This window comes from Cervus elaphus, chromosome 11 (genome assembly GCF_910594005.1).
Source record: "Cervus elaphus chromosome 11, mCerEla1.1, whole genome shotgun sequence".
Lineage (NCBI taxonomy): Eukaryota > Metazoa > Chordata > Mammalia > Artiodactyla > Cervidae > Cervus > Cervus elaphus.
The window spans coordinates 101605054-101632060 of record NC_057825.1 but is presented as its reverse complement, the minus strand read 5'-3'; the positions used below and the strand labels follow the sequence as shown (position 1 = coordinate 101632060).

The 27007-nt window shown below is 48.9% G+C and overlaps 1 long non-coding RNA gene across 1 annotated transcript in view; it reads left to right on the top strand.

Moving 5' to 3' along the window:
• Nucleotides 1-962: 962 nt before the first annotated feature.
• The window catches only part of LOC122704056, a 61260-nt gene continuing 35215 nt past the window's right edge, over nt 963-27007 (top strand). The window contains exon 1 of the long non-coding RNA XR_006343695.1: nt 963-1187. This is a non-coding gene — a long non-coding RNA (uncharacterized LOC122704056). The remainder of the gene's footprint in view (nt 1188-27007) is intronic.

Genomic DNA, 27007 nt, shown 5'->3' with positions numbered 1-27007 from the left:
GGGGTGCACAGCAGCAGGTACTAAGTCAGAAAGGGTGAAGGGCCCCAGTGTTCACCCGTGGCCTTGTGTGGGTCACGCTCCAGAAACCAGGATGGGCCTGATGCAACCACAGCCACACTTCTTGGTGGCTCAGTCTGCTTAACATCACATGGATTTTGCTCTTCCGTTGCTTCTCATAATTTAAAAATGTGGGAAGCTGTGGAAGGCTGCCCCACCCCTGGGGATCATTCCAAAGAAAACTGGGAGGTAGGCTCGCCTCAGTCTTTGCATGCAGACATCCGTCAACGGTTTTTACAGTTTCCAGGCTTCTGCTTTCATTTCATTCCTTGGGACTTGAATATTCAAATCTGGCATATTCTTGAAGCCTGAGAGATGGATTTAGAAGAGATTTTATAAGTCACCTGATCCTAAAAACAGGGCACACCCCTTCTTAATAAATAACTTTGAAGAAATTGTGGTTGTAGATCCTGTGATTAGTTTGACAGAGGAAGATGTGCAGGAATAAACACACACTGAAATAAGCATGATGAGGGCAAAGTAATGTCCTTAAAGAATAAGACAATTCTCATTTTTCTCTATGTCCCTGAAATGCCCTGAAAAAGCAAGCGTTTGGTGCAGGAGCTTTGCAATCCGTTACAAAATGTCAGTGTCTATTGAAGGTTCAAATGCATGGAAGACTCCTGCATTTTTCTTTTCTTTCTTCTTTTTTTTTTTTTGGCTGTTCCTAGGCCTTCTAAATAAGGCATTTTTCCCTAGAGTAGGCTCCCAGGGCAGCATGTCAGGGCAGTGGCTGAGTCTGCTTGCCGGGGGTCAGGAAGGCTGGTCTTCCAGGAAGGGCTGCAGAGACCCTGGGAACAGGACTGGGCTGCTCACAAGTATGAAGAGAATGTCGGGAGAGGAAGTGGTGGCTGTGAGTCAGCATGAGTCATCTCGTTCCAATGAGAATGAAGACTGAGGTGTGCGCCTTTTTTTTTTCTCTCTCTCTCACTTTTTAAATTTTTTTTATTTTTTTGAGTCTCAATCGTGTGGACATCACTGGGAATGGAGGGAAATAACTGACTGAATGAATGGTCGGTGCTTTTTAAGTTTCAAACTGACATTCCAGGCGGGTTGTGCCTGAGCCAGCTTCGGGCTTTCAGACCTTCACAGCCTGGTCCTGAGGAGGTAGAGCTCTCAGCTTCTCCCTGGTGAGTATGTTTCTGTCACTTTCTTGCTCATTTCTGCAGTTTGTCTCAAGAATCTCAGCTCCAGGAGCTTGGCTGAGGGGTCTTGGAGTGGATGCTGTTTTTTGTTCAGACTTTGAAGATCTCTGACTTTAGAAGTTGGCTTCCCAGCACCCTCACCCCCGCAGCTACTGTCTGTGAGCCTGATGGTTTGGAGAAATTTCTTAGCCTGTTAATTGTGAGCATGTGTATTACGGAGAAGCCAGTGATACTTGGCCGGTTTAAAAGAAGCTGTTTTGAGACTCCTCTCTAGAGCCAAAGGGAAATTCAGAGATGGAGGTGGGTGACCGTGTTAACCCTGGGGTGCTGAGGTTGGGCTGGCTTCCGCTTCTCAGGGGTGGAGGCAAGACAGCTTCTGAGCAATTTCTGGCCTCGTGGTCTGAGCTGCCCACTTTTGGTGCAAGAATTACAATAAAGAGACAGAATTTCGACTTTTCTCTCTAAAAGCATGTGAATGATTCCAGGAGCTTATTGGATGTCTTTTGCCTTTCCTTGGCACTGAAAGTCACAAACGGTAGTAAAATCAGAAAGAAAATATTCAGGGGGCTGGGGGCAGCGGGGGTGGGGGTGTGAGGATGGGGGAGCTGAGTCGTTGAGGCTTGACTTGACCTTGATATGTGTTTCTCAAGCTGTTACTATTCTGATAAAGCTTCGCTTTACTGTCAAGTAAAATACAGGAAACTTTTTTTTTTTTTCAAATGTCTGCTTACTGTAAGTGAAACGGTTAAAATGTCATAAATACCTTATGATAAACATTTTTCAAATTTGCTTAAAAATCTGCACATCAGTAAGCAGGGTATGACAGAGCTTTTTCAGTACAGTCATTTGAGTGCGTGGGCTTCCTGGGTTAATAATGAGTCAGCACCTGATTTCTCAAATTGGAGTGGCTGAGAGAACCTTCTGTTTGCCCCCAGCACAGCCCAGGGGCTGGCGGGCCCCTCCCGGAGGGTGTGGCTGTTTGGTCTCCGCTGTTTGGGTGGCCCGTCCGGCTGCAGTCCCAGCTCTGCTCCGAGCGGCTGGGCGACCCCTGTGCTGAGGGGTTTCTGTGCAGGGTCAGCTCTTCTGGCTGATGCTGAGGGTTTTGAGGGTCTGCCATCATGGGACTGGTTGAGTGTACAGGTGGTGCAATTAAAAATCCAGAGTTTATGAAGGGTAGTGGTGGCCCAGGGCTGAAGCTGCATCTCGTGTCCTGTGACGTCGCGCTGGCTGAGGGACCCGGGGGAGAGGCGGTCACCGCGTGAGCTTCAAAACCCACATCGTGCAGGCGACAGGTAGCATGGGAAGACTACGTGTATCCGCTTAAAAGCCAAGAGCGAGAGTCCAAGGAAGAAAATCTTCCTCCAACTTTCCTCTTCTTATCTACAACATGAGAAAAATATTAAAATTTTAAACAATAATCACTGGGTTGCAGGCTAGCTGCTCAAGGCCCCAGTGCAGGCCCTTTTGACCCCATCCTGCACTAAGGTCTGTTGGCCGCCCAGGGCTGGTTTCTGGTGTTCCAATGACTATAGGTGGCAGGCCCATATTCTTTGGATCACAGGCCCTATATAACCTCAACATAGCAAGGCTCTTGGGCTTCCAGACCATGTGTGACTCCACTGGTTTCAGCGGATGGTCGGGAGGACTCAGAGAACCAAGTGCGCACAAGAGGGTCTGGACTCAGCAGTGCCTGTGTGCTGAGTCGTTAAGTCGTGTCCGACTCTTTGTGACCCCATGGACTGTAGCCCGCCAGGCTTCTCTGTGCATGGGATTCTCCAGGCAAGAATACTGGGGTGGGTTGCCATTTCCTCCTCCAGGGGATCTTCCCAACCCATGGATCAAACTCGAGTCTCCTGCCTCTCCCCCATTGGCAGGCAGATTCTTTATCACTGAACCACCTGAGAAACCCTTGGACTTGGCAGGGACCCCCTCAACGTTAGCTCTACTGCCTTCTCCTCTTACCTGGACTCTGAAGGGATCTGGGCTTACAGTTCCTGAGTTTAGTGCCTTGACTTTTTCAAGCAAGATCCTGTGATTCCAGTGGAATGAGCCTTGTTCCAAGGCTGAGTCACAGCCATACAAGTGTCAACTCAGGGGCTCAGCCAGGCAGGCGGCAGGGGTTTCTAAGGTGGGAGATTTGCCCAGCATCTCTTTCTTGGTAATCTTTGTAAGTGCTCAGAGAAATGCCATCTTTGTGGAGAGAAGAGCCCATAAAAGTCGCAAATGCCTTAGGCGGTGCCTCTGTGTTCCGTGTCCACCAGTCCTCTCTCTTGTCCACATTTCAGAGACTGCACCAGGCATCGGCCATGTGTTTATCCCTGGGTCCTGTGTCTTTAAATCCTCCTGGCTTTGGGGTGGCTGATTTTATCCTAGACATTGATTATGTTCTGTCATGTGGAAGTCAGGCAGTTGTATGGATGCTGGAGGTCCATGGGTCTCTCCCCCATGAGACAGAAGCCTGTGGTGAACTGCTGTTATCACTTCTGTAATCAGAAGAAAGAGTCACTTAAGAAGGTCTGAAATAAAGCCATGGATAGGTCTGAAAATAGAGCATTTCTGAATGTGATTTGCTGCTTTATCACCTTTTTCTAGGGCTTCCCTGGTGGCTCAGTGGTAAAGAACCCACCTGTCAATACAGGAGACCCGGGTTCAATCCTGGGTCAGGAAAATACCCTGGAGAAGGGAATGGCAACCCACTCTAGTATTCTTGCCTGGGAGATCCCACGGACAGAGGATCCTGGTGGGCTCCAGGCAGGGGAGTCACAGAGAGTCAGACACAACTGAGTGACTGAACAGTAACGACAACATCTTTTTCTAGCTACCCAAAGTTCCGAGTCTAAGAGTGAATGTGGGTAGGGAGTGAAGAGAGAGAAACATTCTATAATAGAAACTTCAGATGTTTTAAAAGCACATCTCTGGCAAAAAGAAAACACTGAGAGTTTGATGACATTTGGCAAGTCGCCCTGTGCCCTGCGGTCATGGCGCCCTCAGTCTGAGGGCTGGCCTATGGCTTGCTGGCTAGGTCCCCCTCTCTCTGCTCCTAGTCAACACCCCAACCAGGGTTCTCATTATCCTTTGCCGTGAGGTGTCCCTGGCACCTGAGAGGTGGCCTCCCAAGCCCTCAATGTTTGGCAATCTGAGCTGGTTTTTTAACTTACTCGTGTCCTGCCTTCATCACCATGAAATGCAAATATCATAGCACCAGTCTCATGGGGACTTGTAAAGATCAGTGATAATTAGCACACAAGTTACAAGGAGACTCAGTAGCCATCACGTACACATTCACTGACTCAGAAATGTATTCATACACCTTTCCATCTCTCCCTGGGCCCTGAACCCTGTGAATCCATAAAGAACTGGCTCTGATGCCCCTGAAGTGAGATCCTGCCTGTGTCTTCCATAATATGACATGTTCTGTATTTGCAGGACATTTATCCATTAGGTGAGTGGGAAAGTCTTCTTGGTTCTCTCCAGGAACACTGGGGTTCTAGATGTCATGGCCATCACCATCACCATCATCCTTGTCCTTAACATTATCACAGAGAGAGCAGCTCTCATTTCATTCTGCCCAACCACGTGGTAATAATAGTAACTGTCTGTATATTACCTTTGGCCCCCTTCTCCCAAACCCCACACGTACCCACCCTAGAAGACAGGAAGGAGGGTCGGTTTCCTCTACTCACTGGAGATCCAGGATTCCCAGGCAAGTGTATCAGGCACAGCAGTTTCCTTCAAGGAGTGCACCGGTGATGGGAGAGCCGCTCGCCCCCACCAGGAGAGGAGAGTCGGGAAAAGCAGGGGACCAGGAGGATTCTGAGCATCATCCAACCAGACTCAGGCCACAAGGCCACTCAGCACCACTGAACCCAGACCTGCCCCCAGGGTGGAAGCAGCTGGATTCTGTACCCATGCTTCCTGTCTTAAAGTCGGCTACAGTCAACTTCTGGTTGTTTGAAAATCATCATAGTATATGGAGCTGACTCATATTGAAAATATTAAGTAAGATACACTTAAAACTAAAACACAGGGGAACATAATATGGCCTTGCCTTGTCGATTCTGGAGACATTCAAGATCAGACAGGGTCTCAGAAGTCACATCTTTGCACTCGTTCTGCAGGGGAGCAGAAGTGCCCAGTGTGTCCTTGTGCTGTGTGACCTGCTGGGAGCTGCCCCGTCAAAGCGGGGCGCCAGGGCCTTTGTGCACCTCCTGTCTGAGCTTAGGCTCTGCATCCCGGGCTCTGGCTCCAGGTGTCAGTCAGTCTTAGGTGGTGCCGCTCTGGGGACACTTGTCCCCCTGCAGCCGCTTCTGCCATAATCCAGAGGACCCTCTGCCAGCGCCTTGGGGTGGGGCAGTGCTGTGCTTGGCTCAGCGCTGCGGGGCTCCCACCAGACTCAAGAGGACAGTTCTGGTGAGACCACAGAGCTCAGGCAAGGAGGAGCCAACAGCAGATCAGAAGGAAGTCGGGGCCACAGGAAGGAGGGGTGGGTGGGAGGCTTGACTGGTCTCAGAGGATTCCTCTGATTTAAAAAAAACCCAAACAACTGGTTTTATTGCCTCTTGTGTAATCAAAAAGGCTAATGGCGATGGCCAGTCTCATCCACTGCAGTTTTCTTGCTTATCTTTTGCTTTCGGGATTGGTTATTCTGCAAGGGAAGGCTTCTACTGCAGGTGCTTTTAGCCCTTCTAGCCACCCTGTCCTTTCAAAAAAGTATCATATTTAAATTTTGGAATTTTTAATAATGGCTGAAATGTTCTCATTGGACAAATCCTTCATAGAGTGTGAGAGGGAGAGTTTCTATTAGTTCAGCTAGATATAAAGGGAAACTATCAAATAGCAGTGTGTCTAGCAAGTGTTAGGTTTACTTTCTCTTAGGAAAAGATAAAGCAGGTTGTCTGTCCAGGATGAAGGCCAAGACAGTTCATTCATCTTTCTTCTCGGCCATCCTCAGCATTGGCTTTTCCTTGAAATTACCTTATGGTTTTATGAAGGTTGCTGGATCTCCAGCCATCACCTCTTCGTCCCATACAGGAGGAAGAAGGGACAATGAGGGGAAAAAGCTAACAACCCTAGATGTCAAGCTCCTTTAAAGAGCCTTCCTAGAACCCCCAACTAACCCTTTCTGCCTAAAGCTTTCACTGGCCTCCTATCTGGAGAGGATCCTGGGAATTTTTTTTTTTTTTAAACTGGGCACATTGCTGACCCTGACATAGCTCTCACTGGAGGTATCAGGAGGGGAGTACAAAGAGATTGGTTTCCAGAGCTCTGAACAACTGGAGGAGACATTCAGAGGGACTGAAATCCCTTTGCTTTTTGTGTTATATCTAAATAGAACTTCTTTTCATTCATGCATTTAGCAGATATTTCTTTTTATCCAGTAAGATAATGGGAATCTGAGTGCTGTTTTGTTTATGGAGCATTTACTTGGCAGCAGGCCCAGTTCTGGATGTGTTGTGCATATGATCTCACTTAGTCCTCACAGAAGTGTGTGCAGAGTCCATCACGTATCGTCCCTATTGTCCAGATGAGGAACCTGGGATCCAGAGGGGTTTAGGAAGATGAGTAACGCCACACTGAGCTTGGCTTTGAAACCCACCATCTGGTTCTTGGACCCAGAGATGTGAACAGGCAGACAAGCTCTCACCTATCGTATCTTTCTGGTGAAACAGACATAAATAGATCCAGGAACATCAGGAGGTTGCAGGTGCCCTAGGACACCGGCCCAGAGAGATGGGGAGCTCTCATCTCCGGCAGTACCTCATGCCTGGAGAAGACACACTGTAGAATCAGGTCCGAGCTGAGCCTTCTGCAGCCCGCCTCCCCCAGGGGATGCACCAAGAATCTCAGCTAGGTCCGGGCTCATGACTCACCCTCTTCCTTGCAGCCAGCTCTTCCCAACTTGGATGGGCTCCCGAGTCAGGACCACGCCCTTCCAACTCCGAGCTGTAGCAAGGAAACTGCCCAGATCCGGCTTCAAAGGCTGGGCGGGGGTCCAGGGAAGAGAAGAGTGACTTAAGGAGAAGAGGCGGGGCTCCGAGGGCCTGCAGTTTCTTCACACCGCTCACCCTGGCCTTTGCCCCACATGCCTCCTGATACCTAGGGACACAGTCGGGGATGGGATGCCTGGGGGCAGGTGGGGGGGGAAGTATTTGCTGTTAGCACACCTTGGACCTTCCCTGGGCCGGTAAGATCCCCTGGACAGAGGAGCCTGGTGGGCTATAGTTCATGGAGTCGTAGAGAGTGGGACACAGCTGAAGCCACTAACACACACCTTGGACCTAAGGCCCCTCCTGTGCTTTCCACACCGTCCCAGGGTCTTCCTCTTTCAGTTCCTGACAGACAAGGTGGCCAGTGGAAGGCATAGTTTGTAAGCCCATGGCCGTATTTTCTGTGTGTGCAATGCAGAGGAAGGTCCTGGGAGGGTCTTGTCATGGAGACTGTAGGCCGGTCCTGATTGGGGGAATGGTTTCTGAACTGGGGGTGATCCCCTGGATTGTGAGTGGCCCTCTAAATTGTAGGTGGTCCTTTGGACTGTGGATGATCCCTGGACTGTGGGTCATGCCCTGGACTGTGGGAGACCCGCTGGACTGCAGGTGGTCCTCTAGACTGTGGGTGGTCTCCTGAACCATGAGTGGCCCTCTGCACTAGGGGTGGCCCTCTGCGAGTTGTCCTCTTGACTATGCGTGACCAATACACACACACACACACACACACACACACATAGCAGTGCCTCTGAGGTTGGCCAGTGGGTCTGGCCTATTGTGTGTGGTTGGTGAGGCTCACTTCAGTTTTGGAAGTGACCTTGTGGGTTTTCAGATAAGGATTCTCAGAGCAGAGTCATATGCTTGTGCTTCTTTTTACTTCCCCATTCCTTATTCTCCCTGTAACTGCTCCACTTGTGCAGAGGATTTGTCCAGTGGGTATGGGTTTCAGTCTCTAAGGCTAAGGTATCAAAGCTAGTGTGTGTGTGTGCGTGTGTCCGTTGCTCAGTCGTGTCTGACTCTTTGCCACACCATGGACTGTAGCCTGCCAGGCTCCTCTGTCAATGGAATTCTCCAGGCAAGAATACTGAAGTGGGTTGCCATTATCTTCTTCAGGGGATCTTCCTGACCCAGGGATCAAACCTGGTTCTCCTGCATTACAGTTCAGTTCAGTTGCTCAGTTGTGTCCAACTCTTTGCAACCCTGTGGACTGCAGCACCCCAGGCTTCCCTGTCCATCACCAAATCCCAGAGCTTGCTCAAACTCATGTCCATTGAGTCAGTGATGCCATCCAACCATCTCATCCTCTGTCGTCCCCTTCTCCTCCTGCCTTCAATCTTTCCCAGCACCAAGGTCTTTTCCAATGAGTCAGCTCTTCGAATCAGGTGGCCAAAGTATTGAAAATTCAGCATCAGTCCTTCCAATGTATATTCAGGACTGGTTTCCTTTATCATTGACTGGTTTGATCTTGCAGTCTAAGGGACTCTCAAGAGTCTTCTCCAACACCACAGTTCAAAAGCATCAATTCTTTGGCACTCAGCTTTCTTTATAGTCCAACTCTCAAATCCATACATGACTACTGGAAAAACCATACTGGAAAAACTTTGTGTCGGCAAAGTAATGTCTCTGCTTTTTAATATGCCATCTAGGTTGGTCATAGCTTTTCTTCCATGGAACAAGTGTCTTTTAATTTCATGGCTGCAGTCACCATCTGCAGTGATTTTGGAGCCCCTCAAAATAAAGTCTCTCACCATCTCCATTATTTCTCCATCTGTTTGCCATGAAGTGATGGACTGGATGCCATGATCTTCGTTTTCTGAATGTTGAGTTTTAAGCCAATTTTTTCACTCTCCTCTTTCACTTTCATCAAGAGGCTCTTTAGTTCTTCGCTTTCTGCCATAAGAGTGGTGTCATCTGCAGTATCTGAGGTTATTGATGTTTCTCCCAGCAATCTTGATTCCAGCTTGTACATCATCCAGCCTGGCATTTCACATGATGTACTCTGCATATAAGTTAAACAAGCAGGGTGACAATATACACTCTTGATGTACTCCCTTCCCAATTTGGAACCAGTCTATTGTTCCACGTCCGGTTCTAACTGTTGCTTCTTGATTTGCATACAGATTTCTCAGGAGGCAGTTAAGGTGGTCTGGTATTCCCATTTCTTTAAGAATTTTCCACAGTTTATGGTGATCCACACAGCCAAATGCATAGTCAAGCAAGCAGAAGTAGATGTTTTCCGGAACTCTCTTGCTTTTTCGATGAACCCATTTGCAATTCGATCTGTAGCTCCTCGGCCTTTTCTAAATCCAGCTTGATCATCTGGAAGTTCTTGGTTCACATGTTGTTGGAGCTTCACTTGGAGAATTTTGTGTGTTATTTTGCTAGCATGTGAGATGAGTGCAATTACGCAGTAGTTTGAACATTCTTTGGTATTGCTTTCCTTTGGGATTAGAATGAAAACTGACTTTTTCCAGTCCTGTGGCCACTGCTGAGTTTTCCAAATTTGCTGGCATATTGAGTGCAGCACTTTCACAGCATTATCTTTTAGGATTTGAAATAGTTCAACTGGAATTCCATCACCTCCACTGGCTTTGTTTGTAGTGATGCTTCCTAAGGCCCACTTGACTTCACATTCCAGGATGTCTGGCTCTAGATGAGTAATCACACCATCATGGTTATCTGGGTCATGAAGACCTTTTTGTATAGTTCTTCTCTGCATTCTTGCCACCTCTTCTTAATACCTTCTCCTTCTGTTAGGTCCAGACTATTTCTGTCCTTTATTGTACCATTGTGTTACAGGCAGATTCTTTACCGTCTGAGCCTTCTTTAGCCTGTCTAAAGCTAGAACACTCTTTTATTCTCTAAATTACACCAGAGTCTTTCCAAGCTTACCCTGCCCCTACTGTATCCCCTCAACCCGGCTGCTGGGGAATTCAGATTCTTTCATTATCCTTGTTGGTCCTGGGTCATCAAACAATCTTGGGGTCTTGTGGCACCAGAAGATGGGGGCGGGGGCGGTAGTCCAGTGAGTGAGGCGGCCGCCACAGCTGCTGCTTTAACACTGAAGGCATGGCAGGCGTGAGGCTCCAGAGTTCCTCTGCATCCTGCTCTGCCAATCAGGTGCCGCATGACCTGGTGATCTGTCCTGTGACCAGAGGCCCCCTCGTTGGAGGTATGCTACTTCTCCAGCAGCCTGGCGTGGGCCCCTAAGCCTCCACAGCTGCCCTTGGCCGTGTCCGATGGGAGTGCCGTCTGCCTGATCGGTCCTGCCCAATGCCTGCTGCTGGACCACTTCTGACCTGGGCCTCTATCTTGGCCTGGGGTTCTAGAAAAGCAATGTTAACAGTGGAGGCAAAACAGGACACACTTGGGCCACCCATGGGAGTCGCATGGTGTCCTCTGTGGCTTCCCAAACCCTCCAGAGCATGCCATCCTATATGTAACCATAGCCACATGTAGCTAGTGTGACTGAAGAGCTGAATTAATTTTTTTTTTTACCTCATCAATTAATTTAAAAGTGAGTGTGTGTAGCTGTGTGTAGCTAGTGGTTACCCTATTGGACAGCACAGATGGAGAGCTTGTTGTCCTAATCTGGGTTGAGGGTTGGGCCATCACCCCGAGAAAGGATGTGGCCCTGGGGTGAAGGTTCAGAATGGGGCACCTTGTCTACTGGGGTCCCCAGAAGAGTGTGTGCCTCTCCCAGGTGGAGATACCTTCCACCAGGAGGGTGGGCCAGGCAGATGGAGATCCTGGGCCTTGGTCCCCAGTGGCCATGAGCCTCAATGTCCCCATCTCTGGGGGATAAACCCCCAAGCGACCCCAGGTGTGGGGCCTGTCCAGGCCCAAGGGTCAGTGTGGCTTCTGGAACCCTAGACCACCAGGAGATGGAGATTCAACTGTCCATCCTATCTTTTTTGTTTTAATTTTTATTTTATATTGGGCTATAGCTGATTAAGCCTGGCGTGCTGCAGTTCATGGGGTCACAAATAGTCAGACAGGACTTAGAAACAAACAACAGATACTTGATTAATGATGTTATTAGACATGACTGAAATGACTTAGCATGCATGTGGGTACAGCAGTGATTGAGTTATACGTGTATACGCATCTATTCTTTTTCAAATTCTTTTCCCATTTAGGTTGTTACAGATTATTGAGCAGAGTTCCCTGTGCTATACAGTAGGTCCTTGGTTATCCATTTTAAATAGAAAAGTGTGAATATATCAATATCTTTTGCATTTACTCAATATTTGACACGTGTTTCTTGAGACCCGTGGAGACCTATGGGATCAATGTTCCAGGGCAAATGTGGCTGTGAGGAGGGCTTCTGGAGGAGGGGGCACAGCGGTGCCCAGCGAGGGGGCCTCACGTGTAAAGGGTGGTCTCTCTAATGAGAAGACATCTGAGTGGAGATCTGAGCGTAGGTGTGTGAGTGTGTGTGTGAGTGAGTGTGTGTGTTGCTTGTTTTCCCTGTGCCGGTCTGGCAGCTGGAGTGGAGCTCCGGCTGCCCTTGCCAGCCGCGTGGCCAGAGCCAGTCAGTGAACCTCTCTGACCCTCCGTACACACAGGCATGGAGACACACAGTGGCCAGTGCTCAAAAGTTCCACCTGGAGTCATCTTCATTATGAAAACATGTTTCACTTCCCACTGGGAGTTCCCTGGGTTCCCCCGTAGTCCCTCTGCGCGAGCCCCATATCTTTATAAAAAATTTTTTTATTTTGCATTGGATCATAGTTGATTAACAGTGTTATTAGTTTCAGACATACAGCAAAGTGATTGAGTTATATATGTACATGTATCTATTCTCTTCCCATTTAAGTTATTACAGAATACTGATCTGTCCTTAAACCCCTTCTCTCCGTCCAGACTAGATTAATCCAGAGCCTCCTTCCTGGCATTCACACATTTTGGACCTATCTCTGCCCCTGAAGCCACCCTGTCATAGCCAGGATAGTAATTATGGTCATAATTCAACACATGCCTTAGCATCCATTGATCAATTATTTTGTCCCCCAAACTGCTGAATTATAACACGAGCCCCGGCTTCTTCCACGCCAGAGCCCTTCCAATGTCATGGACATCACCATTTGTGTCCAAGCTCTTTCTTCTTCCCGTGGTTCCTGAAACATGCAGCAACCTTGACCCCATGCCCCTTCATGGCATGGACTGCAGTTCTCTGATGTCCCTCTTCACCGAAGCCCCATACCCTCCCTGCTAGGCTGAAGGTTTAGGCCAACACACTCATCAGCTGGACCCTGCCTCTTTGTGGGGATCCGTTTAAAGCCACATCTCTCTCATTTTGCATTTTTGATGGCGACTTGTTTTTGACTTTTTTAAACAGAAGTAAAATTTTACATTTTCCTTCGTTTGATCTTCTAGATTTGATCCGTATATCCTCTAGTTAAAATGTAACTATCTCTTACAGCTCACCAGCTATCTCTTACACACGGTGGTGTACATATGTCGAAGCTGATTTCTCCTTTCGTCCCACTCTTTCCTTCCCCTGGTGTCCACAGGTCTGTTCTCTGTATCTCTGGCTCCATTCCTTCCCTGCAAATAGGTTGATCAATACCATTTTTTTTTTTTAGATTACAGGGAGCCCGGTCTGGTGCTCTGTGATGACCTAGAGGGGTGGGGGAGGGAGGCTCAAGAGGGAGGCAATATATGTATAATTATGGCTGATCTGCATTGTTATATGGCAGAAACAAACATGACATTGTAAAGCAATTTTCCTCCAATGAAAAAAAAATTGTTAAATGTAAAGCTCCACATCATTGGCCAGTTGGAGGGGTGTCCATTTTATAAATTGGCCGGAAGATCTTTTGACTCAGTGGAGACCCAGAGCAGAGACCTGTGGTGCTCCACTAGTGATTGTCTTTGAGGCTACCAGCATCTACCGCTCTGGGCCCTTCACTCAACACAAATAACTCACCTTGCAACACAAGCTTCAGTGATGTGGATGAAAGGATGAGTAACATGCCATCAGATGTGCGATGTGATCTTATAGACAGGTAGGGGGCATGGCAATAATTTAGACACTCAACCAGACTTCTGATGGGTAGATGGGTAGTCACCCTCTTTCTCTCCTGTTCTCTTCTTTCTTTCCCCCATCCTTAGGCATGAGAAGCTTTTGGGAAGGCTAGCTAACTCTTGGGTAGCTGTTAATTAGATACTGGGGCTTCCCAGGTGGCACTAGTGGTAAAGAATCTGCCTGCCAAAGCAGGAGGTGCAAGAAATGCAGGTTCGATCCCTGGGTCAGGAAAATCCCCTGGAGGAGGAAATGGCAACCCACTCCAGTACTCTTGCCTGGGAAAGCCCATGGACAGAGGAGCCTGACAGGCTACAGTCAACGGGGTCACAAAGAGCTGGACATGACTGAGCACAAAATTAAATACTAGCAGTAAGTTACCTTAAATTCCTAGAACATTTGAACTCTTGTTCAATGGCCCCAGTTTTAGTTGTTCTACATAGATATCCTCAGAGTTTGTGGGCTGGATGCATCTGATCCGCTCAGATTTACCTTTCAAGCTGGAGCCACTGAGCCCGGTCTGACAGACGGGAGGCTGTCTGTGTGCGGTCCCTTTGAAGTCCCCAGAAGTGCCTGCTCAGGGTGAAGGTCTGCGGAGGGAGAGGTGAGACGTGGAATGAGTACAGACTGCCACCCAGCAGCACCAACGGTGACTGCAAACCCTGAGCTTCCCCCGGAGAAAGTGAGTCTCCCAGGCTCTGCCTGCTGGCCCTGTGCTCGCCGGCTAAGCCCATCACCAGCCAGTAGCTCGGTGGAACGGGAAAGTCACTAGAGAGGGGATTTTATTTTCCAAGGGCACATCCAGATGAAAGTCTTTCAGGATCACTCAAGTACATTGTTTCCAAGAGAAGACAACTCTTTTGTAACCTCTTCCGGAGCAACTCTCCTGTGCGCAGGGAGTTTCGCTGGGTGCTCTGTGGTCGGTGAGTGGTGGGGGCATCCTCCAATCACGGGCACCCAGAGGCTGGCTCCTGCAAAGGGCTCCTTAGGGGGCCCTGACTTCACAGCATCTCTTGAGATTTCCACAAGTGTCCAACTCTTTGCAACCCCATGGACTGGAGCCCACCAGGCTCCTCTGTCCATGGGATTTCTCAGGAAAGAATACTGGAATGAGTTGCCATTCCCTTTTCCAGGGGATCTTCCTGACCCAGTGATTGAACAATGTGTCTCCTGCATTGGCAGGCAGATTCTTTACCACTGAGTCACCAGGGAAGCCTCTGAGATAACCATATAGAATGTCTCTTTTAATCTACAAATGTGGGAAATAAGGAATAGGGTTTCCGGCTTTAATTTGTTTGAAGAAGTTTCAAAAATAAAAATGTATTAAAAAGTGTTCAGTGGAAAGCTCATTCCCACCATGGTCTCTGATCCGGTTCCCTCTGACGCCCCCTCCATCACCCTATTCTTAGTTTCTTATGTATCTGCCAAGACTTTCTTTATGCAAATATAAGCACGTAGTTGAATGAGTCTTTTTCTTTTCTTTCCTATTTTCCGCAAAAACTATCACAGTAATTTTTGACTGTGAAACCACTTTGTGTGTGAAGAGGATCGGCTTGTGGTGCCAAGCTCAGTGGTCCCGAGGTTAACGCGATCAAATCTCAGGGTTCAGGGGCAACTGGCCCAGCGTCCCTTTCTCCTGGTGTCCTGCTGGTAGGGCTGTGGGCTTGTCCAGGCATCCAGGTGACAGATGGACAGGCCCTCACAGTCTAGGAAGTCATGTGTGCATGGGCCCCGGTCCCCAGTGAAGCCCCAAGAGACAGAGGGGTGAGTTGTTATCATCAGGAGCAGGCGGTTCTAAGATGCATTCCCAGGGCTGTGTCTGCATCCCCCAAGGTGATGGTTCGGAAAGCAGCTGAGGGCCAGGAAGGAGAGACTCGACTCTGACGGGCGCTGCTTCCTGAGGGTCACAGGCCCCCAAAGTCACTTTGACCCCAAATTGTATTTATAAAGCAGACAGATGAGGAAATGGAGACTGCAGGTTCAAAAGAATTATCTCAAAATTCTTCTGAGCAAATGTCCCTGCCTATTGAAAGTCATTGAGTTTTCGGTGGTGAAAGGCGTCTCAAGAAGCCTTGGCTGGCTTTCAGTGAGCGCCTTGTCTGGGCCAGTGTCTCACACACCCTCACTCCCCAGATACCTCTTAAGGATGGTCCCCATTCCTCGGAGAGGAAGCAGCAGCTGAGTCACACAGCTGACAAGTGGAGGAGCCAAAGTCCCAAGCCAGCTGGTCCCAAGGCCACGCCGGCTTCTCGATGGACAGCTGAGGTCTCTGAGGTTTCCTAGGTTTTACCTTTAGAGCACCCAGGAACTTAGGCGGCAGAAGGCACCACAAAGACCCAGGCTGGGTGTCAGTTTTGATAAGAGACAACGGCCCAGCCCTCCTATCCAACCCTGTTCTTTTTAGACACTGGGCTGGCCAGGGAGGCTGGGCTTCGAAGCCCTTCCTCCTGAGGACCATGGTAATCAGCAGCAGGATTTTGAGCTGGGTAACACCTTTAATTTGACTCCATCTCAGTGCAGACGTCAACTCTGATGGAAGAGGAAGCAAATGACAGGTGCTTCTTAAGAAGGGAATATCTTTGGGGGGAATGAGTTTGAGGGAGGAGACAGGCAGAGTCGGTGACAATGAAAGTGAGTAGGAGTCTGGCTCTGTGAGTCACCATCAGGGGCCCCTGGGTGTGTTCGGGTTGGGTTGTGTCACCCCCACATTCACCTGTTGAAGTCCCACCCCCGCATATCTCAGAAGGAGGCCTTATTAGGAAATAGCATCAGATGTAGTTAGTGAAGATGGGGTCCTCCTGGAGTCGGGTGGGCCCCTAGTGCATGATGGCTGCTGTCCTCCCAGGAAGGGGACCTCTGGGACAGGCGCTGAGAGAGGGTGTCAGGTGAGGGTGACAAAGGACCGCCAGGAGTGAGGAGAGTGGCTGGAAACAGCCCTGGAGGCTTCAGAGGCAGCCTGGCCCTGGAACGCCTTGATCGCGGACTTGCAGCCCTCGGAACTGTGAGATGATACGTTTCTGTGGTTTGAGTCCCCTGGTTTCCTTTGAGGCATTTGGTGATGGCAGGTCTAGGAAATGAGTACAAAACAGTGGCCATCCTAAAAGATGCTGCAGGAGGCGCCTCTGAGCAGCTCTCCACCCGCGCCCAGCTCTGGGTGGATTAACCCTTAAGAAGCATCTCCAGGGACTTCCCTGGTGGTCTAGAGGCTAAGACTCTGTGCTCCCAATGCAGGGGGCCAGGGTTCAATCCCTGGTCAGGGAACTTGATCCCACATGCTGCAGCTAAGGCTGGGAACAGCCAAATAAATAAATAAAATAAATAAATATTTTTAAAAAAAAATTAAAAAAAAAAAAAAAAAAGAAAAGAAGCATCTCCAGCAGTCTATGAGTGAATGACTGAGGCAGGCCATCAGGTTTTATTTAAGCACATAAGATGTTTTCACTTTTCCTGCACTGCCGAAAGGCAATGGCTCAAAAACGGAATGTGGTCTCTACATTTGCTGAAAGAAAAATTTACAAAGGGAAGACAAGGCAAAGTGTGCTTTATCCTTTCAAGTGACGGGTCTGATGCTCCATGCTGGAAGTAGGCTGTGGGGCGTGTCCACAGGCAGGCAGCTGTTTGGGTCAGTCACCCCCCAGGGCCTTCACCTGAACGAAGGGCTCCGTGTAAACAGGGAACCGCATACGAGAACAATCGGAGCTTTCACCGTCATTGTTGTTTTCCAGCTTCTTTCCCTTCCACCCATGCTCACGCTCATCACTCCACATTTGCAGAGTGGGGCAGCGGTTCCCCAGGGGCCGGGAAGTCACATTTTCTGGGGGGACTTTTTCCACATTTCCTAGTTACTGAACACGGGTGTCTGTGAGCCTAACATAAACACGGGTTTGACAAGCAGTTCAGAAAAACAGGAACCATCAATTCATGAGAACTTAAAGAAAAAAATAGTTTAAAGAACCGAGAAGTTGCCACATTATAGTGAAAGAAAGTCAGGTTTGGGAAATGACAAAAGTGAGCAATTTTCACCTCGAAAACCTGGTGGAATCAGTTACACAAGATGTAACCACACACAAACACAGGCATTTCTTATCACATAAGAGCATTTACAGTCAAGAAGCTTCTTTCAGAGTATTTCATGGAAAGTTATTTTAGTAGCAAGGGGAGCCTTCAGCAATGAGTAGTCGTCAAGTGAAACCTTGAGTTCAAAGTCAGTAGACAGAGGAGCCCAGACTCAGAACACAAGGCGACTGGCAGGGTGGGCGCCCACGTACACAGCCCCTGCCTCGGGCACTGTGTGCTGCCCTTGTGACCAGGCAGTGGAGACACCAGCTGCCGGGGCCCCCTGCTTGCCATCGTTTGCTACAAGGGCCAGACTTTAAATTTTTAAATAGTTCTTAGAAAATTGAGGGCATGATTTAAAGCAAAGCAAAAACTGGGTGTAAAAAAATACAATGCCCGTGGGATGTGAATGGCTTATTCCCTTAAGGTAATATCTGAAGAAAATATAAAAGCCCCAGGTGGCAGCGGCCTGAGGATGGAGGCACTGTATGACTGTCCCAGGGCAGAAAAGGAGCCCTGCTGGGACCCTCAACACCTGGACGCCTGTCATGTCGCCAGGTGCAGGCTTTAGAGACAGAGACTGGGAAGAGAGTGATGCCCGCCTGCATTCTCACTGCTAGAGCTTTCTGCTGTTCCCATCACAGTGTTTCCTTCTAGGCTTTCCCCTCGTATGGATTTAGTAATTGCTTAAGTAATCTGTAATATAATCTTTAAAATTTAGACTAGCACACTTCATGGAGCACCCTTTAAAAAACAAAAAGTATGTATATATATATTTCTTTTTAACTGAAGGATAATTGCTTGACAGTGTTGTGTTGGTTTCTATCAAACAGCAATGAATCAGCCATGGGTTTGCCCGAGTCCCCTCCTACTTGATATCCCTCCCGCCTCACTCCCCATCCCACCCCTCTAGGTTGTTACAGAGCCCTGGTCTGAGTTCCCGGAGTCCTGCAGCAAATTCCCGTTGGCCATCTACTTCACATGTGGTCATGTGTGTTTCTATGCAGAGCACTCTGGCCTTCATTTTTGGGTTCAGCTTACCTTGCAGTCACGCACAACTAGTCTGCAGAAGACTCTGCATTTAGGGATGTCTTCAGAATTTGCCCTCTCTGCTGAAGAGTTTCTTGGCATAAACCTTAAAAGGTATAGCTATACTCTTAAAAAAAAGTGAAGGAGTAAACCCAGCCTCCAGAAACACTGATTTTTAAAAACAAATATATAAACTGCAGATTGTTCTGGGGAGAGTTGGTTTAAAGGAGTAGTTGGTTTAAAGGGTGTGACATCAATTATTCTTTTAAAAATTGTCCACTCATATTCTTTCCCTATTTTCCCCTTCCCTTCCTTCTTCCTTCCCTCCTCTCTTTCTTTCTTTCCTTCATTTCTCCCCCTTTTTTCCTCCCTCCCTTCCTATCTCCTTTCCTTCCTAGTTTTCTTTTTTGTTGTTGGTTCTGTAAGAGCTCTTCAACTATTCTGAATTTTAAACCTTTGATATATATACCTTGCAGATATTCTTTTCCCAGCCTGTTGTCTGACATTTTACTTTGTTTCTTGTGTCTTATTCCTTTTATAGAAACATGTAATTTTATGTAGTACAATCTGTTTTTATTTCCCTGACCCCCAGGTTTTAGCTTGCTTAGAAAATCTGCTCCCACCTCTAGATTACAAAAGTATTCTCACATATTTTTTTGGTCTGATGTTTTATAAATTTATTTTTGAGCTTTAAAATTCCAAGTCCATGGGGATTTATTTTTGTTTATGATTTGAAGTTGTGGGGGGATGCCTAATGAGTCTTTAAATGGCCAGCATTTTTTCCCCAGTATTATTTTTTAAGCAGTTCACTCTTTCCTGCTGAAAATATATTGTGCATTTATACGTTTTAGGTTGGGGGAGATGGAGGGCGTGGCATAAATGATTCTGGGTGGAAGGTGGGGTTGAGGGCTTTGACACAACACCTCTGCCTTTCAAACATCCTGTGACCTCAGGGCTGAGGGACGCTCGGAGCTTTCAGAGAATGTGAGATAGAAAGAGGAAGGGGCAGCGGCAGATAAATGGGAGTACGCAGACAGTGGGCGCAGTCAGGGGGACAGAAGCGCCTCGGCAGGGGAGAGAAGACGTCAGCAGAGGGCGAAGGGGAAGCTTGGAATAAACAGGTCCTGTGGGCAGCCGGTTCATAGAACACAGACACTCAGTGCATGCAGGCATACTGGGCCGGGTGCTGGGAGACTTGTGGGTGCTGGGAGAACTGGGTTTGGATGAATGTCTTCACATGGAGAAAATCTGACCTAAACCTGGAAAAGTAGACATGCCATCCAGAGAGAAAAGAAGCCTGAGTTTTCTGGAGCCAAAAACAAACAGATCAATGAAGATAACCTCAAGATCAGGTATGGACACAATCTTTAAGAAAGAGCCTGACCTCACCATGTGGAGGTGGAATCAAGCCAGATGATTAGAGGGGCTGCCAGATCTGCTAAGGGCTTGAGGCGGGTGGAAATCTGGGGCGGGCATCCAGAGGGCCAGTCTGAGAGCCTCCTTTGAAAGAAGGCTTCCTGAGAGGCTGTGATGTCTGTCTTCCCACTGTGAAGACTTAGGGTGAGACCATTAAGTCCCCAGCATCCATGGCAGAGATGGACCAACCTCGGAGGTATGGGCTCTATGCATCACACAGGTCCCGTGCCCAGAAGGTCGGTGCTTGGTTTAATGCCCGCTGTCACCATCCTGAAATTCTTCAAAGTGTTTAAACAAGGGACTCTGCAGGTCCCGTGGGCCCCCGGTGTTCTGCATCCAGGCCTAAAGGTGGGGAACAGGTCCTGCCCCTGTCCTGGGAGCCATCCCATGTCTTCCTGCTCACTGGGCTCCAGGGAGCCACTGCCCGAAGGAAGGTGGGGCCCTCAAGAGGCAAAAAGACTGGTCCTGGGTGACTTGGACTCTCCACGGCTGCTTCATGTAACAGCAGATCCTGATTTATGAAAGGTGGCCTGAGAGCAGCTGACGGAAATGAAGGGGAAGAGTGTGTGTGTAGGGGGGAGTTTGCAGTGAAATTCTGCCCCCTTGAAAGTACCCCCAGTCCTGTGAGTCCCTGCAGTTGGGCTGTGTTCTCTGCATTGCAAGGACCCACAGAAAAGGGAGCCTGCCGGCAGAGGCCCAGGTACTCCGCTGAATGGAGGGTGCAGCCGTCCGCGCACATCTTCTAAACTGGTTCCCTTCTAGAACTAAGCAGCTGGGGGAGTGGGAGGCTGCTGTCTAGCACAGGAGCTCAGCTTGGTGCTCTGTGATGACCTAGAGGGGTGGGGAGGGTGGTGGCTGAGAGGGAGGCTCAAGAGGAAGGGGAGAGATGCATACTTATGTCTGATTCATGCTGTTGTCCAGCAGAAGTCAGCACAACATTGTAAAGCAATTATCCTTGAATTAAAAGTAAATAAAAACAACAATGTTTTAGAAGAGAGGCCAGGGGCCTAAGGGATTGTAGCTTGATCAAAGCCATCCTCCAGGGGGTGGAGCTGTTGGACTATGTTCCAATGGACCTGTCTCTGGGGAGCCCTGAAGACTGAGAGAAGCGTCTTCTGGTGAGGAGTGGCCTCCCCGTGCAGGAGGCGCCACTGTGGCTTCAGCACCCGGGAGTGAGGTAGCCCCTGAGGGGTGTTTCTGGACATGAGGCTCAGGCACCCTCCAACTGGGGGAAGCTTGCTGTCAAGCTATAAAGGAAGCACAAGGACTCCCCTGGTGGCTTGGGCAGTAAAGAATCTGCCCGAAATGTGGGAGTGGGTTTCATCCCTGGGTGGGGAAGATCCCCTGGAGAAGGAAATGGCAGCCCACTCCAGTATTCTTGCCTGGGAAATCCCATGGACAGAGGAGCCTGGCGGGCTACCGTCCATGGGGTGCAAAGAGTCAGACACGACTGAGTGACTAACACACACATCCACACACACAAAGGGGCCTGATGACAGCCTACCTTCCTGCCCCAGTTCTCCTAAACCCGGGACTCAGATGAGTTCTCCTTCTGGATTTCACAGATCAGCTTCTGACCACGAGCGCCCACTGAGCTCAGCCCACTGCGGGGTTCTTGGAAGCTGGTAGCTCAACCAATCTGATCGTTGCTGAAATGAAACATCCAGGGCTTCTGACTGCAGTTGCCAGCCCTAGGAAGCAGAGGCTTCAAAAAACCTTCTCTGTTGCTTTCATGTTCAGGCTAGTTGTAGGTCAAGATGTTCATTATATAGCCATGTAAGTGAGGGTGTAGACCATAATAAAGGCTATGCTCCCCAAAGAGCCTACACCCAAGGATAGAGTGGGAAAGTTCGAGGTAATTCAAGATTTTTTATAAACTGCAGAACTTCTCAGAGCCTTTGGCCATGCTTTGTGAATACCTGAAACAGCGTAAAATAAGCGGTTGGTGGCAGATGATGGGGGAAACCTCTTCTCATTTATTTCTTGGAGAATTTTATAGAACCAGTGTTCCAGTGAATACAATTTTGGACACACAGTGCAATATTATAGAAAATTAGAATGAATATTTTTGTTTGGGCTGAAAGGTGACATTTGGATTGAAACTTAAAAGTGGGAAAAGATCCTTAAATGGGAGGGGTGGACTTCCCTGGTGGTTCAGATGGTAAAGAATCCACCTGCAATGCAGGAGACTCAGGTTTGATCCCTGGTTTGGGAAGATCCCCTGGAGAAGGGAGTGGCTGCCCACCCCAGTATTCTGGCCTGGAGAATTCCATGGACAGGGGAGCCTGGCAGGCTACAGTCTGTGGGGTCACAAAGATTTGGACATGACATCACTTAATGGGAGGAGTGGCATGGCCAGAGGCAAACACAGCCTGTAGAGCTGGCTGGCGGGGAGGAGCCTGGGTGTTCTGTTAGAATCTCAATTGCCTGGTCACTGTGTGATCAGTGTGTGTGCGCATGTGCAATACTTAACGGTTTTGTAAAACCTGAGACAGGATGCTGAAGCTTTAGAAAAATGACTTTATGGGAAGCACTAAAGACCTACTGGTCTTCCCTGGTGGCTCAGACGGTAAAGCGTCTGCCTACAGTGCTGGAGACCCGGGTTCAATCCCTGGTTCAGGAAGATCTCCTGGAGAAGGAAATGGCAACCCATTGCAGTATTCTTGCCTGGAAAGTCCCATGGATGGAGGAGACTGGTGGTCCATGGGGTCGCAAAGAGTCGGACATGGTTGAATGACTTCACTTTCACTTTCACTTTTCAAAGACCTACTGGAGATTTGGAGCTCGCTTGGAAGGCACTTGTCACGGAAGCCTGGTGTGCATGGCCAGGAAGGAGTGACCTGGCCCATGGCAAGGTGGCAGATGGATACATGAGAGCCATAATCAAGACAGAAGCGGCGACTGGGAGAACTGGCTGAGTTGCGAAACTCCAGGTCGCCCACGCCACCCTTGACATTTGAGACCTCAGAGCAGATGGTAACACCTGGGCCAGTCTATACAGATGGGCAAGGAAGATAGCTGCTACCACGTGAGTGGTGGGCATGGGGTGGAAGTCATTTCTCTCGCCCAAGATTACAGAGGGATTCCCCATTTCCCTCAGGTGCGGTGGCTGAGCAGCACCAGTGACAAACGGGAACACCTGCATGTCAGGCGTGCGCCGTGGTGGGGGCCCTGCCGGCCACCGAGGCACGGCCAGCTCCTTCGGCCAGCTGTCTGCGCAGAAACTGCGTGGTGACCGGAGGAAGTTGGAGGCATAGACAGGCCGTTTCAGTGATGGACGGCTAAGCACTGCCAGGCGGTAACTGCGGTCCCAGACATGTATTTCATAAGTCATATTCCAATTGCATCTGGCTCTTTTAAAGCATAGGAATTGGGCTTCCCTGGTGGTCCAGGGGTTAAGTATTCACCTGCCAATGCAGGGAGCAGGGGTTCAATCCTTGGTCCAGGAAGACTCCTCATGCTGCCAGGCAACTAAGCCTGTGTGCCACAACTTCTGAGCCCACACTCCAGAGCTGGGAAGGCACAACTACTGAGGCCTGTGCGCCCTAGAGCCCATGCTCCGCAACAAGAGAAGCCACTGCGGCGAGAAGCCCGTGCACCACAGCTGGAGAAAGCCCATGTGCAGCAACGAAGAGCTAGTGCAGATAAATAAATAATTATTTTTTTTAAAAAGATAAAGAAGCAACAGCCAGCCCACAGCTGTGGCCACTGCCTTAAAAAAAAAAAAAGCAGAGGAATTTCTTGTTATTTGGAACCAGCAAAATCCACTATCCTCTGAGCTGCCTGTCTTGGAATCTCACAAATTTGCACATTGAAGTTCTTAATAAAGGACTAAGTAGATAATTCAAACAAGCCCTGTGGTTTGGAAGTCACAGGTTCTGGGGCTGAGTACTGAGACATTCAGGAGACAAGGTTGAGGAACAGCATCTCCTAGAACCACACCACGTCTGGGTCAAATGCTGCACATTCAGACCGTTCCCAGAGAAGTTCCCCCGGCCTCTGCTCTAGGTCTGTTCCCACCCAGGCACACGTATATGTGTGAGTGCGCGCTCACGTGTGGGATGCAGACACTGGGACCATGAAGTTTTAACCCCTCCTTAATTAAGGTGTATAACCGGGACAGACTGATGGAAGGTTTTTAGTACTTAGAAGGGCAGACCTGACAGTCATCGTACATTATAAAGAGCACCAAAATATACCATGCGCAATGAGGAAGTGGGCTTTCCAGGTGGCACAGTGGTAAAGAATCCACCTACCTATGCAGGAGACGTGGATTTGATCCCTGGGTTGGGAAGAAACCCTGGAGAAGGAAACGACAACCCAATCCAGGGTTCTTGCCTGGAAAATTCCATGGACAGAGGAGCCTGCTGAGCTACAGTCCAGGGGGTCCCCAAAGAGCTGGACCCAACTGAGCACACACACACACACACACAATGAGGAAGTACTGAGATCCAAATGAAGTGAAAACCCACAGATATTTTATTTAAGCACCATAGGTTCTGATGAGGATGCAGCCATCCATTAGAAAAGAATTCTGGTGGAAATGACAGTGAGGGATATAAAGCTACACTGAAGGGGGATTTGGACCACGGGAGTGAATGACTTACTCTGGGACCGTGGTGTCTGCCGAGGAGGTGGGATCTGGACCAGATCTTGGGAGGCAGGTAGACAGGGACGGACAGTGGTGAGAAGAGAAGGCTGTCCAGGTGTGGGTGCCTGCAGGTGTGAGATCACAGAGGTGGCCGAGTCCAGACTGTGCCCGAGACGAGTGCTGGGTGTCATCTGGCTGGTGAAAGAGTGAACAGAGGTAGAGAAGGAACTCAGCAGACACGGGAGTGTGTCCTGATCAGACCTGCTGTGACATGAATATGCAAATGAGTATTACCCCTCACCCCAGACCCTCAGGACATCCATTCCGCCCAGGTTAAGATTGCTCAGAAGAGGGCTGGAGCTCCTTCTGGAGCACGCCTCTCAGGGCCCTGGAGAACCACAGTGGGAAGCGCTCTTGCCCCCGAGCTCTGGCTCAGCCGGGCCCCCACCAAGCTCACTCCACCTGGCAGTTTCTAAACTCCCTCCCATGGGATTTGTCACTCTGTTACGCATCCAGAAAAGCAATGGTGGACCCCAAAAGCTTTTCCAGAAGAGCTTGAAAACTGAACCTGAAGCAGCCCGAACCGTGACTGGCAAACCACAAGGTTTGTCTGAATTATTCACTTAGTCCTTTAAGAACAGCCTCAGTGTGCAAATTTGTGAGAGTCCAGGACCAGCAGTTCAGTGAACAGTGGATTTTGCTGGTTCCAAATAGCATGAAAAAGCCCTGAGTTTTAAGAACCAGATACCTTTAAGAATATTCTTTATGAAGATGACTCCACATTATGTATTTGGTCTCTCTTTTTCCTACCATCTTAGAGTGTCACAGTGCTCAGCCTGGATGCAACTGCTTCTCCCCACAACTCTCTCTCGCTGACTCTACCAGGGGAGGTGTTACCTGTGTGATCCCATGTTGTCCATGTGGTGGTCTTGGCTCCACATCGTAGTCCTTGTTATTCAGGGTTCCACACTAAGTTTTATGAAATCACAGTTCAAAAATTGGCTGGGACCATGTGAGATGAGGGTTCTCTGAGCACTTGCAGGCTGGTGTGGCCTCTGTTGTTTCTGGTGGCCCAGGAGATACAAACCCTGGACACCTTGCCACTGTTTGTAAGGAAGTAGACAAACCAAAGTGATTTCGAAATGTGTAATTGATTTACTGGGGCTGCCATAACAAAATATCTTAGACTGAGTGGCTTAAACAACAGAAATGTATCTGCTCTCAGCTCTGGAGGCCAGAAGTCCATGAACAAGGTGTTGGCAGGTTTGGTTTCTTCTGAGGCCTTTCTCCTTGGCCACCTTCTCGCTGTGTCCTCACATGGCCCCGCATCTGCTCGTGCATACCTGATGACTCTCTGTGTCTCCTCTCCCTCTTTTTTTAAATTTACTCTTGCCTGCACTGGGTCTTCGCTGGGTCTCCTTTGTGAAGGTTTTCTCTAGTTGCCACGAGAAGGGGCTACTCTTCGTTTGGGTGCACAGGCTTCTCTTCGTGGTGGCCTCTCTTGCACAGGCTCTAGGCTGGAGGGCTTCAGTAGGTGCAGCACGCCGGCTTTATAGATGGGGCTCGAAGACTCTAGAGTGTGGGCTCAGTAGTTGTGGCATACGGGCCTAGATGCTCCAAGGCATGTGGAATCTTCCAGGAGCAGGGATTGAACCTGTGTCTCCTGCATTGGCAGGCAGATTCTGATCTACTGTGCCACCAATGAAATCCCCCTTCTTCTTATAAGGACTGTCATCTTGGATTAGGGCTCACCCATATGATTTCATTTTGCTTAATTCAACTCTTTAAAGACCCTACCTCCAAATGCAGTCTTACTCTGTGGGATTGAGTGGGGGTTAGAACCTCAACATGTAGATTTTAGGGAAACACAATTCAGCCCATTTTTGGATGATGCATTTAAAAGACTCGAATCCATGCCAATGGATGAATTATGCAGCCAGTGACTGGATGAAATGTTTGGCCAGTTGACATAATTTCTCTTGATTATAAAGATAAAATACGTTCACCTTTGCATTCTTCATTCTGGCTTCCATGCTTTAAATAGCAAATTCAGAATTTTGCTAGCTAGAGTGTCAAATCTTTGATCAAACAGTATACTTTTATCTGTACATATTTTGACCCATGTTCTTGTTGCGGTTCAGTTACTAGGTTGTGTCTATTTTGCAACCCCATGGACTGTAGCCTGCCAGGCTCCTCTGTCCATGGGATTTCCCAAACAAGAATACTGGAGTGGGTTACCATTCCTTTCTCCAGGGGACCCAGGGATCAAACCCATGTCTTTTGCATCTCCTGTGTTGCAGGTGGATTCTTTACCACTGAGCCACCAGGGAAGCTATATTGTGATCCATGGACAACTGCAAATAGGTGGGATATGATTTTCATGCTCATGGGAGCATAGGGGCTCCTGATCTTCAGAAGAGGACCCTTTATTCCTGTGATAAGATGTCACACCACCTGCCAAATGCCTTGACCTACTTGGTCCCCCTGGCAGAGAGCAACTCTAGTGGTCAGGCAGACCAATGACTGGATCAGCTCCACCCCCTGGGAACTGCTGACTCCCCTCTCAGACTTGAACTTCCTGCCCCAGGCAGGTTTCTCCCGTCGCAGAGAGGCTTCCATCTGGTCCACCTTCCACTCTTCTTCTCCATGCATGTTTCAAGTTCAAATTGTATAGACTCCTCCTTTGAAGGAGGAGGTTGGA